Genomic DNA, 12913 nt, shown 5'->3' with positions numbered 1-12913 from the left:
AATAATTTGCCTATCATCATGAAATAAGAGATTTTTTTTTTTTTTTGGCTACCGAACCTCTGAGCTAAATCCCCAGCCCTAAATAAGAGATTTTCTACAAACAAGATACATTTCTAATGCAATTCCCAGAAGATTAAAAAGGACAAAACAGGGTAAATAGCTCATTCCATGTCATGAAAGTAAGGAAAGAATCTGTCTCATGAAAACTTTTTTTCCTTCCACCCTAAATAATGAGGCTGAGATTATCTTTAGTGTATGGAGTAGAAAATGGAACTATTATAATGTTGCAGCCTACAGGTAAAGAAAACAAATTTCAGAATTCCTACATTTTTGTAACTAATCTTGGAAACAAATATCACTAAAGATAAAGTAAATGGTAGTTTCTAACAAGTATAATCTTACCATAAAAATATCATATTTCATTCTATAAATGCCAAAAGGAGAAACCTTAGAAACATTCTCAACAGAGCTGGGTATTTAGCTCAGTGCCTCTGCACCTGCCTTGCAAGCAGAAGGTCCTGAGTTCGATCCTGATACCGGAACAAAGAAAAAGAAACATTCTCAATAATGTTGGGACAAGAAAAATGTGCTATCATAGCCATTATTTAAAATTGTTGTAGAAGTGCTGGCAAGCTTAGTAAAATAAAATAATAAGTACAAAAGTTGTTCAGAGAATAATATAATTATTGTTAGAGATAACAGAATACTTGTAAAATCTAAGAGACTATTAAAAAACTAGTCACTTTCAATGACATAATAGAAAACTAGAATGTGGAATAGAAGATGACTCCATTTACAATAGTTACAAAAATAATTAGGAATGAATGAAAGAAAAATGTGAGATATATTTACACAGAAAGAGGAAAGTATATTTTTAGGAAAATTTCATTTTCTGAATATGCAGACTGTGATTCTGGAAGGGTATAAAGATTGTCAGAGCTGGGTGTGGTGTTGCACCCCTGTAATCCCAGCACTCTAGGAGGCTGAGGCAGGAGGATTGCCTGGGCAATTTAGGGACTTTGTGAGACCCTGCCTTAAAATAAAAAATTTAAAAAGGAGCTAAGGATGTATCCCAGTTTGAAGGCCCTGGGTACTGGGAAAAAGAAGGAGGAGGAGGAGGAGGAGGAAGAGGAGAAACAGGAGGAAGAGGAGGAGGAGATGAGAAAGAGGAAGAGGAGAGGCAAAGGGAAGAAAAGAATTTCATCAAAATCCATGACTGGAGAGAGAAGCTAGTATCTGAGTGACTCCATTTTGTCGCATTGAACGTTTTACCGTGTTCATGTGTTACCTGTGAAATAAATTCATAAATTTTACTTTATTCGAGTCTTAAGATCCTGCACAGCTATTAAATTTCAATCATAATCAGACTCTTAGCTTCCTTTTAGTTTTAGCTTCCCTTGATCAAAACTACCATCCAAAACACGATCATCTCCAGGGTGGCACCACCATTCACGGGGAAAGGTACACCAGTTTCTTCGGGGAAGGGACCCTTCCTCTGGCTTAAACTTGAAAGACGTCTGATGGGTTTATCTCTCTGAAGTCACAGTGTCTTCCCGCAGTGAGGACAAGCACGGCTCCTCTCTTCGCCAGCCGTGTAGGCTGATGCGGGAGTGACGGGGCCCTGTGGGCTGTGCAGTCCGCTCTGCGTCGCGCTCACGCAGTCTCGGCTGCTGTGCGAGTGTGCACAGAGCCGCTACTTTGGGCAGATGTTGAGGATATTTGTGAGGGCATTGGGCCTACTCTAACCAGCGTCCTTTGTTGCTCTGCTGTTCTTGTAGCCTCCCTTGGGACAAGTTGAGGACACACTGCCAAGGTGTCAGGCAGGGTGCTAGGCCTGTGGAGTGGGGCGAGCTTTCCCTGGCCTTGGTGGTTTTCGGGCGGTACAGGGGAAGCTAAGGGTACTGACGAACTGAGTGCGAGGCCAATGCCCTTTGGAAATTTCCCTCCACGAGCATATTCTTATATGACACGTTTATTTTAAAGCTGAGGATCCTAAGACTTTGGTGTAAATAAACAGCCAAGCCTCTCTGAGCAGAGGTTGGCCACGCTAGCGGCCTCCGTGAATGAATGAAGGTACCAGCCCATTCGTGTACAACACCCGAGGGAGTCAGCAACTAATCCTCAAAAGCTGACTGGGTCGATTTCCACTTGCATATTTCTTTTCACGGCAGAATCCGGGACAAGCTATCCATGACCACTTAACATCTAGCAGCTGAGCTCCCAACACGTTTGGTTTGGTTTCCCTAGTAGCCTGGAAACACCACACGCTGGAGGGCGGCTGTCAGCTCCCTAATGGGGGATTTGCTGCCTGGTGAAACCCGCAGGAGAGGAAATCGGAGAAGGCTCAAAGCGCAGGGCTCCTGCGAACGGAGCAGCGTCAGACTCGGTCACCCTGTTTGTTTCGCGTGTGGGTGGTGATTCTGACGCCTCGAGCTGGGAGGGCCTAGGCGCATGGTATCTATTGTTCCTGTGGATTGCTGCCTTCCGACGCTCTCAACCCTAGTTCAGTTGTGCCCTCCCCACACCCCCGTTTTGTCTGTAATGAATCAATACCCTGAAAATGTGGACACTGTTTATTAAGGTAATTTCGTTCAATCGTTTGAAATTTTGGCTTTAATGTTCATCTGCATAGACTTGTGCCCTCTGTATCTCTCTCTCTCTCTCTCTCTCTCTCTCTCTCTCTCTCTCTTAGCTTCCAGCTTCCTCTACCTCCCTGCTCCACGCTAGGACCCGTGAGTGGACCACAAGCTTGCGGCTAACTTGGAATTTTATTTACCGTTGTCATCCTCAGATCAGCTCCCCAGCCCCACCCCCACCGCACTCGGCGTGGAATGCTTTTATTGGTGAAATACGCTTAGTGAGCACAGCGGGCTGCACAGGTGAGTGGAGGAGACAAATCGGCGACAGTGGTCATCGCTGGCCAGCAGAGGCCTTCGGTGACAGAGACAGGAGGACGGGCAGGCGCCGTCCCCAGACCTCGAGGACTGCAGCGTGCAGGGGCCTCTCTGGCTGCCGGGTGCCAGGCGCCCAAGGAGGGCTGGTGGAGTTTCCCCACTCCGGGTGGGCGGTCGCCCAGGCCAACCCAGCCGGTGCCGTGGACCGAGTCAGGGCTGCCTGTGAGCAGACTGACGAGAGCGTCGAGCCCATGTCTAGCACCAGCGCACACGCGCTTAGCTTGCGCGCACATCCTGGGTTCTTGTCCCTTTCAGATTCACAAAGGTCTCTCTCGCTTTTCCTTGATGTGATTTCATTTGTTACCTGCCCTCCCCGGCCCCAAATTTCTTTTTCATCAACACTGTGCTTGGAGTGGGGTGTGCTTCGGGTAGGGAGCAGCTTTTCAAACATAAGGCACATCTCGAACTTCGCTGTCACATTCTCTTCATCACAAGATTTCACTCTTCAGTTTTTTTCTCAAAAGGTTTCTGAGCAGGGCCGGGGATTTAGCTCAGTGGTTCCGCCTCCTACCTTTCAGGTGCAAGGTCCTGAGTTCAATCACCGGTACCGAAAAAAAAAAAAAAAAAAATCTGAGCAGAAAGAGGCTTTCAGTACAGTCATGTCGGGTTCCAAGTTCCAGTTTTGCATTAATGGTGTGATTCATTCTGGTTATGCGGTCCGGCGTGGTGGCCACACCTATAATCTCAGCACTCCAGAGGCCGAGGCAGGAGGATTGTGGCCAGCGTGGCTATATAGTGAGCTCAAGATGACCCTAAACTACATAGCAAGACTATCTCTAAAAAAAGTTTTTTTCTTTAAATTAGCTACTTAGCAAGTTTTCTTATTTGTAAATCATGAATAATAGTGCAGTGCCTAAGGATCGATTTACCAGAATATCCACACTGCTGCATTCTGAGTTAGCTGTTTGGTGGATTCTTGACATTGCTGCTGTTTTACTGATTATGTTAAGAGAAAGTGCCGTTACCCTCAACTTGCGTCTTCTGACCTACTGTTTTTACCGTGTTTTATCAGGAGGCATTGATTAGTGGCACTCCCAGGGTGGCCGTCCCTGCTCAGGTGTCAGAACGAGGTTCTTTGGTTTGGAATCTGATGGGTTTTGCTTAGGGAATCAGCAGGATGCCTGTATGTGTCAATTTTATCAACAGAATTATACATCTCAACATGTTAACCAAAGCAAAAGAAAAAATTTTTTAAAGAAATTCATTCAAAATATATTTTAATACAGACACATTCCTAAAATTCAGTTAGAATCTCAGAGTGTGTAAACTGTTGCACCTGCAAGGATCCTTATTAGTGTATTAAAATGTTAAATATCTTCATATTTCAAAGGCATTTTTCAAATATTCAGCTAGCATTCATTTTTGCAGCCTTTGAGTGCTGACATTTGGTAAGAAAAATTGGTTTTACTGTGTGAGTGTTCACTAATTAATCACACAGGTTATCTGAAAGGATGCATGATTTTCATCCACTTTTCCACCCTTCTCATTTTGAAACTTATACAAAGTTTTAGACTCTTAGCCTATAATTCCAGCCCTTGGGAGGCTGAGACAGGAAGATCACTAGTGATGTCATCCTGAAGCTGCACAGTGCAACTCTGTCTCCAAAAACAACAACAAAAAAAGAATTCACCTCTTTTTACTACTTTTCAGTAAGTATGCTCAGTTGACACTTTGACCTTCCTTACTCAACTGTTCTCCTCCAGAGTGTGCCCTTTAATGGGTTTGTTTTGCATGAAAAGGATTTGACTATATTACTATGTTCAATATTAAAGCAAATGTCAATTAACACATTTTTTGGGTTGCTCTGCTGCCAGATCTTTGGTTAGACTGACTACTTTCCAAGCTTGTTTTGGCATTTTCAAAGTGGTGTCTGAACTACCCGGACACTTTCCCAACTTCAGAACCCAAGTGCTTGGTTCTTGTATGGAAGGTAATGAATCAGCAGGGTCCCATCAGACTTCACAGGGCCACGTGAAAGATGTGCCATTTAGGAAGCTGTTTCTTTGCCTGAAGTCTATCCTGGCCTATTAGATTCACATTTTCAATTTGATTACTAGCGACTTACCATCATCTGCTCCATTGCTAATGGGAATATTTAATACAAAGGCTGAATTTGGACTGTGGCAACTGCCTTTCTACTGTTTCCAAAGGAGCCCCACTCTGTTACTAAATGTTCTGGACAGCTTTTTTACCAATGTGACTATAAGTTATTGTGACGATTGCAAGCATATTCCTAGGCAAGACAAATTCGGTTTGCCCTTGTCAAAGTAAAAACAGAAGAACAAAACATCCATCGGCTGGACTGTTTACGTGGAAAGTATTCATCAGAGATTAATTGGGAAATTAATTAGAAAATGGTTTAGCTGAGCCAGTTTTGCATTGATCTGATTGTCATAAATGTCCTTTTGTAGCTATAAGAATGGTTGCAGTTGTCTTAAGGTCAAAATACCCACAGGGGTTTTGCTGAAAGTGGTAAGAGGGGACATCACAGAGAAGTGAACAAAGGACAATGACTGATGATAAATGAGGAGTTCTTTCTGTGAGAATAATTGAAAAATTTAGCAGTTTTCTGCAGTGTTTGAATGTTTCTCTTAAGAAAGTGAGCTCTAGTGCTGTTTGACATCACAAGGCTCCACCTGTGTGGACCCTGGAATAATTGGTTCACTGGAGTGCAGCAATGGTCTTAGCTGCTGCGTAAAGGGCCACACAGATACTTATTTCTGAGAAATACTCCTGAAAGGTTGAGTTCGCCCATGCGAGAAGGGCTGAATGTAAAGTCTAGCAACTTCTGAAGAGACACTGCATTGCACATCACAGATTTCACCTCGGTCATAAAGAGTAACTGAAAATTTGGTGTGAGAGCAGTTAATAGTATAGGAGAACCAGGAAATAAATTTTGTATGCAAAACACCAGAAAAACAAAATAAAATTGTGGAGCATTAAGAAAAACAAGAGGCTTAAAAAAAAAAACTCTTAAAAAGCTGTATCTTATGTTAAAGTGTCTATGGATGACCACAAGTTTCTGCACATATGACGTATTTCTCACAGTGTTTTTCCACTAGGTCACATTTTCTGATCCAACCAGAGTGGTAAGAAATCAATGAAAAAAAACAGAACAAAGGATAAAAAAAAGTACACAAACAAGTCGTGTGTTTGTGAATGCTGACCTATGCATTAGGAAATTACATAAGTGATACCCATCTTGATAAGTGGGCAGAGAGAGTAATAAGAAGGATTATTCAGAATAATGTACATATCAGTCCTGTTCCTAGTTGATTATTCCTGAAAGTTGTGAGTCATCCTGCGCCTAAATTCAGTAGCAGGCCGAAAACTACACCCCTCAGAGTAGAGGAGGGTCAGGAAAGGAGAAGGAGGTTGCTACTGCGGTGCTCACCACACAAACTTGTTGTGGAAATGTGAGGAAAGGGTCTTTTATTTTTGTTTCGGTTTTGACTGGGCTCCGATATTGTGGTCACTGGAAAAATACAATTGTGAGAACTTGCTCTGAAGCCCCAGCGTGTTGATTGACAGGCATCCCCTCCCGAGGTAATAGGGGAGTTGTTTTAGCAACTTGGAGAGCTTTGGAAAGGGCAGTGTTTGTTGTAATACGACCCCAACTGCAACCTATATGTTACCTGCATTTGTCAACGCCAAGCCGCAGATATGCCTGCAAGGCTAAAATGGTTGCAGTCTGCACTCTGCATTTGCGGAATTTTGGCTGCTTTGCTATAAAAATATTCTGCCACAGAAAATATATTCTGATTCCATGTAGCAATTCAGCCGACAAACATGAAGCCGAGTGTTGGTTTTATTATCCTGAACTAATTTGTGTTTCCTTGAGAGAGGAAAGCAATAGTAAATTCATGGATTCATGTAATTGTGTTTGGAGAAAAGAAGCAAATACAATTTTATAACGTTTCAATGATTTTTCTCTTTTATATAACATTGATGGCTTCTATTGAGCCATATTTAAATTGTTGGATCGTATTTTATTATTAGTTAAGATATTTCTATACACAAATACAGCGCAATCCGTCTTAATATTAGGTAAAAGAATGAGAAGTTCAGAAAACCACTCAGACATACCCAATTACTTTTACCAGAGAAAGGAGGGAAAATCGATGTACAAATGTAGCTATTCATTCATTTATTCAGTACATATTTTTGTGGTTACATATTTTTTGACAAAAATATTCCTTGGACATTGATGGGCCAAAATAGCCAAAATTCAAGCCATTGGAAAGCCTTATGGAGGAAAGAGATAGGCAATGATGCCAGTGACATTACTAAACAGAAGAAGAACGCTTTAAAATGGTACGTGTTTAGCCTGGTGTGGTAGGGCACACCTGTAGCCTCAGCCACTGAGGAGACTGAGGCAGGAGGATTGCAAGTTGGAGGCCAGCCTGGAAAAAGAAGACTCTGTCATAAAATTATGCATGTAATAGAGAGGACAGGCATGTAGGTTAGCAGTAGAGGACTTGCCTAGCATGTGTGAGACTGTGGGTTCAATCCTCAATTTTGTAGTAAGAGAAAAAGATGTGTTTTAGAAATTATACCTGACCAATATTTTTATATTGAACCATAGTTTTGGAGTTATAGATGTTCTTCCCACCATAAAATCTAGGTCTGTTGATATTCTCCATTTATCACTATACATACATATTCTACACATACATATCTGTGTAATGTCAGCTGTGGGAGACTAGCATTATGTAAAGCAGGGACTTAAATTTTTTTAAAATTTTGATTAGTACATAATGATTACATTCATTATGGGGACTTGGTACATGGACATAACACATCTTAATTCTTTTTTTCCCTGTGCTTCCACACCCTTTAAAAATTTATTTTTGCCAGCACCAAATTCATTTATTTTCTAAGTCCTTATCAAGTTGATTATCATAAATGTAGATTAACAGCCTAACACGTCAAAACAGATTAAAAAAATTAAGACAAATATACTAAATCAAGGTGCACTTTTAGATACCTTGTCCATACTGGATTATAGTAACTTTTTTTTCCTCTTTTCTTCCTATTGGTCTGTCTTTTATTTTGCACTTTATTTATATATTGGGTTTCTCAAACAAGAGAAATCATGTAATACAATTACTTCATTTAATATTATGTTCTCAAGGTCCATCTGCTTTCCTACAAAATCCGTTTTCCTTCTTTATGGCAGAGTAGTACTCTGTAATATACAAACACCACATTTTCTTTATCCATTCATCTGTTGGTGGACATGTGGACAGCTTCCAAGATTTAGCAATGTGCCTATGTCACATGTCTGGTATGACATCTAACTTCTATGGGAAGACACCTGAAAGGCAGAGGGCTGGGTCAAATGCAATTCCTATTTTCAGTTTTTTGAAGAATCTCCATACTGATTTCAATAGTGATCATAGCAGTTAACACTCCTACCAACAATGAAGAAAGGTTCCTTTTAGCCCTTCTCCATTGTTGGTGGGAGTGCAGATGGGTGCAACCACTGTGGAAATCGATATGGAGATACCTCAAACAACTAGGATTAGAGGTCCCATTTGACCCAGCTCTTCCCTGCTGGGGATCTTTCCAAAGGAATTTAAAGAATCATACCACAGTGATATATGCTCATCCATGTTTACAGTGGCACAGTTTGTAATAGCTAAAACTTGGAAACGGTCTAATTGCCATCAACTGGAGACTGGAAAAAGAAGGGGTGGTTTTTCTATAAATTGGAGTACTACTCATCCATAAAGAATGAGGAACTAGAGTCATTTATGGGTAAATTGTATTGAGGCCACACTCTTAAGTGAAATAAATAGGAGGACACACATGTGTAAATAACAAATCGTTTCTGTGGTGTGAAAAGCTAAAAGTGCAAAAAAGGCTCAAATTATATAATTGACAATATAAAATAGGAAGATAAGGGATAAAGGAGTAGGGGAATTGGGAAGGGTAAGGCAAAGGAAAGAAAAAATAGGGAAAAGAAAGAAATACAGAAAAAGAAAAAAATGGAAACAAGGTCTTTGTAAATAGGGGAGGGTAGAAGGGGTGAAGGGAGGGCAGGGGAATGGGGGAAAAATAAGAAACAAGGTACGTCATTTAAAGGTACAAGATCCCAATGATAAATGTAACTGTACTGTGTAACTAAAAAGTACCAATAAATTTAATGAAAACAAAACAAAGTGTCCTCTTCCCCTCTGCTCCTCCAGCATTTGTTACTGGTTGCTATTTTGATGGTACACATTCTTTCCATAGTGAGATGGAATCTCAGTGTCATTTTAATTCTCAAGTGGTCAGAGATAGTGAACATGGATTTATATAGTTATTGGCCATGTTTACAAAGACATTTTAACTTTTAAACTTAATCCTTACACAAATTCATGAATTTAAATGCAAAATTGTCCTCTTTTTTTTTGGAGTAGTGTTGATTACATTTTATGTCATCTGATGGAATGATAACCTTCTAAGAAAATTCAATCAAGTTAAAGAAAAATTAAAGAGTTAATGTCTGTGTCTATAACTTACCTGGTATTTCGGGCCCACTGTAAGTGCATCAAAAGTGTGCTATGATCGAAGACCATAATCAACAATAAAGAAGCTTTTTATGGAAGACGGGGTATCAGTTGGGATCGGCCTTGAGGTTCCCTTCTGAAGGAAGTACACTTCTTTCCATGTAGCTTTGGTCTCTTTGCAAAGCCGGTGGTAGAATCAAGGCAGCGCTGTGGAAGGAAGAGTAGGGATGGGAAAGGAAGAAGGAAGCAAACAGAGGAGAGAGGCTTTCAGTGTCCAGCTGTGTGCGTGCAAAAGCAACCTGAGGCCAGCAGTGAACTGGATGCCGCTATGTGTCAGGATGGCTTCCGGGGAGACTTCATTTCCTGAAGAAGTGGAGAATGGATTTTGTCTGCGGGTCCTCCGGACGATTCATATCAGGGCTACACTTCCTTCTCCTGCCACTGTAAAAGTGAGTCTACTGTGATGAGCTACAGTGTTGTGTCCTGCGTTGATATTTTCTAATTCTCCCCACAGATCTTCGCCCGGTGCTCAGGTGGATTCTCTGGAACCCACTGCTTTGGTTTACAGCTTCTGTCCCGTTGCTTCCAGATGCATCTCTCTCTGTGCTTTCCCTATTCTTTCCTATTGGATGAGGATATGGACAAGATAAGGTCTCATCTCAAATCCCATCTTAAGTGAAGCAATATCACCACGCCAGACACTGACAGCTTAGTGGTCTGTATGTGCTTTGCACTCTGTCTGCTGGTGCTGAGTGAGCCTGGATCTGCTGTGCTGGGTGGTGTTTAAACCGGCAAGTCTCAAGTCGGGGACAGACAAAGCCTCCAAGGAAAACAGAGGCCTGGTCCACCCCAGGAGAAGAGGATTAAGAGGGAAAACCTCGCTACTAGCAGGTGTTGATACCGAGAGTGTCTATGTCCTGTCCCGGCATTGAGTATTTCAGAAGGACTGCGTCCCTCTCCCGAGTTCCCAAGGGAAAGAAAGGGCATGATAGTGAAAATAGTAAACAAATAATAGGACTTTTAGATCTAAACAGGTGGTGCTAAGAGAAAAGGGAGCGGAATTACCATTGTGGAGGGGCTCTGTGGTAAGAGAGGGCTGTGGGGTCACATCTATGCAGAACCCAAAGCGGAGAGAGGAGACCAGCCCCGAGATCCCGGGAAAGTCCTTAGAACAGGAACACAGAGCCAAGGCCAGGACCAAGATCAGAACCAGCTTGGTGCATCCAGACTTCTATATTGAGGTGAAGAGTTTGGATTAGGAGCGGGGAGGTAGCGCGGGGGTGGCTGTTCCCCTAGCGCAGCAAGGTTGTGAGTCCGGTCTGTAGTGTTGTTTGAAGAGTATTCTTGGTGACAGAGGAAACGCCAAACAGTTCTTTGTAGGGAGGTAATTTGGTCCAGTTTTTCTTTTAAGGGGGAGCCATTGGCTGCTACTTGGAGCAAGGGGAAAAGGGAAGTAGGCAAGGGCCGGAGGTCACTGAGACGCCACGGCAGTGCTGAGCCGGCACAGCTTATGCAAGCAGCAGTCTCATGTAGAAGATTTTTGTTTTGTTTTGTTTTGTTGTTTTTTGTACCGGGGATCGAACTCTGGCCCTTGTGCATGCTAGGCAGGTGGTGGAACCTCTGAGAAAATCCCCAGCCCCTACAAGACATTCTTAATTTAGGGCTGTGTAGAGGTTCTGATGAGGTAGATGAAAAAAAAAAATGAAGAAAGGAGAGAGATCAGGGATAGCTGTTTGCACTGTAGGGACATCCTGACGATACGGTACGTCTTGCTGGGAAAGAGATCACAGAAGGTGCAGTTTTAGGGGAATTGTCACTCATCAAAATTCTGTTTTGAAACCTTTATGTTTGAAATGCTTATCAATGGGTAGGTAAAGAAATAGCTGCATTTTCTACATGTAGGCGTTTGGTTGTGTTCTCTGTAGAGTAATTTCTTTCATCTCTATTGTAACTTCATGATCTATACGATACTATTATCATGATTTCCTGCATTTAGGGGAGAGGCACCTGAGGTCCGGAGGATTTTACCACCTCGCTCAGCTCATGTTAATGAGTGGTGGGACGTCGGAAGCCAATTATAAAAACAGAATATCTTCGAATAAGAATATAAAGTTACTAAAGTGATACATTAAGATAAAATGGAAATAGGGGCTGGAGATTTAGCTCAGTGGTTCCACCGCCTGCCTCGCAAGCACAAGGACCCAAGTTTGATTTCCGGAACCAAAAACAAAGAAAAGAAAAAAATGGAAAGAATTATCTCTAAAATTATTTGAGCTTCATTTCCTAAGGACTTGTTTCCAAACGTTCATGGAATAAATGTTTCCTATATTACACAAGCTTGAGAAATGTAGAAAAGTAAACTAGATTAGAATATTCCTTTCATTTTATTGAATTTTGATAGTGACACTCAAAAAGGCCATGAGTATTTTGGTATGTAAATTCTGTATGTAAGATGTTAAAACAGAACATATCATATTGAAGTAATTTTTTGCTGTGACCACATTGGGTTTATGCTAAAATAAAAACTTGTATAACAAGAAGCAAACCATTAAGAGAATCTAAAAAACATTTGCTCAGATAATCATCGATTAAAAGGATCAGTGATTGTATATTTGTATATAATATTGTGTGAATAATTTTCTCAACATTAACAACCAGGAGCGTGGAAATCTGCATGGATGGGATGTGTAAAAGGTTTCATCTAATAAAAAGAGAGGACTTAAGATTCCAGAGTTTCTGAAGTATGTTGCTAATGATCTTGAATTTTACTCTAGAAGTAAAGATGAGCCATTGTTGGTGGAAATAAAAAACATTCAAGACAGTGTTATTCAGACACTTTGGAGTGCACGCAGTGGGAAGAGCAGGCCTAGGAAAGAGCAAGCCGTCCTCAAGGAGGGTTCTGAGGAATGGGTGGCCACTCCAGAGGGGAACAGACTTGCAGAAGGGGAAGGAGAGGGTGAAGGGCAACCACACCAAAGACAAATCACAGATTAGCGTCAACAGCCTCCTAAAGAGCAAGATCCAGGCATTTTAGATGGCACTTACAGAGAGTGAGTAACTCGTGAATTCTGTCCTGATCCAACTAAGTCTTGTCTCTGCTTTAGACGGACTGAAGGAGCTGTTGCAACAGAGGACTAGGCAGCAGAAAAGTCCTCGTTCCTGAGACCATAATATCTCACCAGACATTTTTAAGGCAAGTAAGCTAGGTAACTGTGTTGAATTGAAGTATGTACAGGACAGCTTTCCAGACTGACACGGGGAATTACAGACATGGGATTATACTTGACCATCACTGTGCTTGAAATTAACTTCCTGGTTTCATTGTCATAATTGTGAAATCCAGGCTAGAGTCTTTTGAAATAGAAATAATTGTTGACATTCAAGTAGGGATTCCATCTCTTGTTCACTCTTCTTTCTTCTGGCTTCATTACTGCCACACACACACACACACACACACACACACAC

At 41.6% G+C, this 12913-nt stretch overlaps 1 long non-coding RNA gene across 2 annotated transcripts; it reads left to right on the top strand.

Moving 5' to 3' along the window:
* Positions 1 to 2462: 2462 nt before the first annotated feature.
* On the top strand, positions 2463 to 12635 carry LOC104863365. Of its 2 annotated transcripts, XR_780533.1 has the most exons (4): positions 2463 to 2581; positions 2792 to 2879; positions 9614 to 9897; positions 12553 to 12635. It is a non-coding gene; the product is annotated as an uncharacterized LOC104863365 (long non-coding RNA). The 2 variants fall into 2 exon arrangements; XR_780532.1 differs by lacking the exon at positions 9614 to 9897.
* Positions 12636 to 12913: the final 278 nt, after the last annotated feature.

This window comes from Fukomys damarensis, unplaced genomic scaffold (genome assembly GCF_012274545.1).
Source record: "Fukomys damarensis isolate Sample0158 unplaced genomic scaffold, DMR_v1.0_HiC HiC_scaffold_14, whole genome shotgun sequence".
Classification (NCBI taxonomy): domain Eukaryota; kingdom Metazoa; phylum Chordata; class Mammalia; order Rodentia; family Bathyergidae; genus Fukomys; species Fukomys damarensis.
The sequence above is the reverse complement of the archived record's forward strand: the minus strand, read 5'-3'. Positions and strand labels throughout refer to the sequence as shown.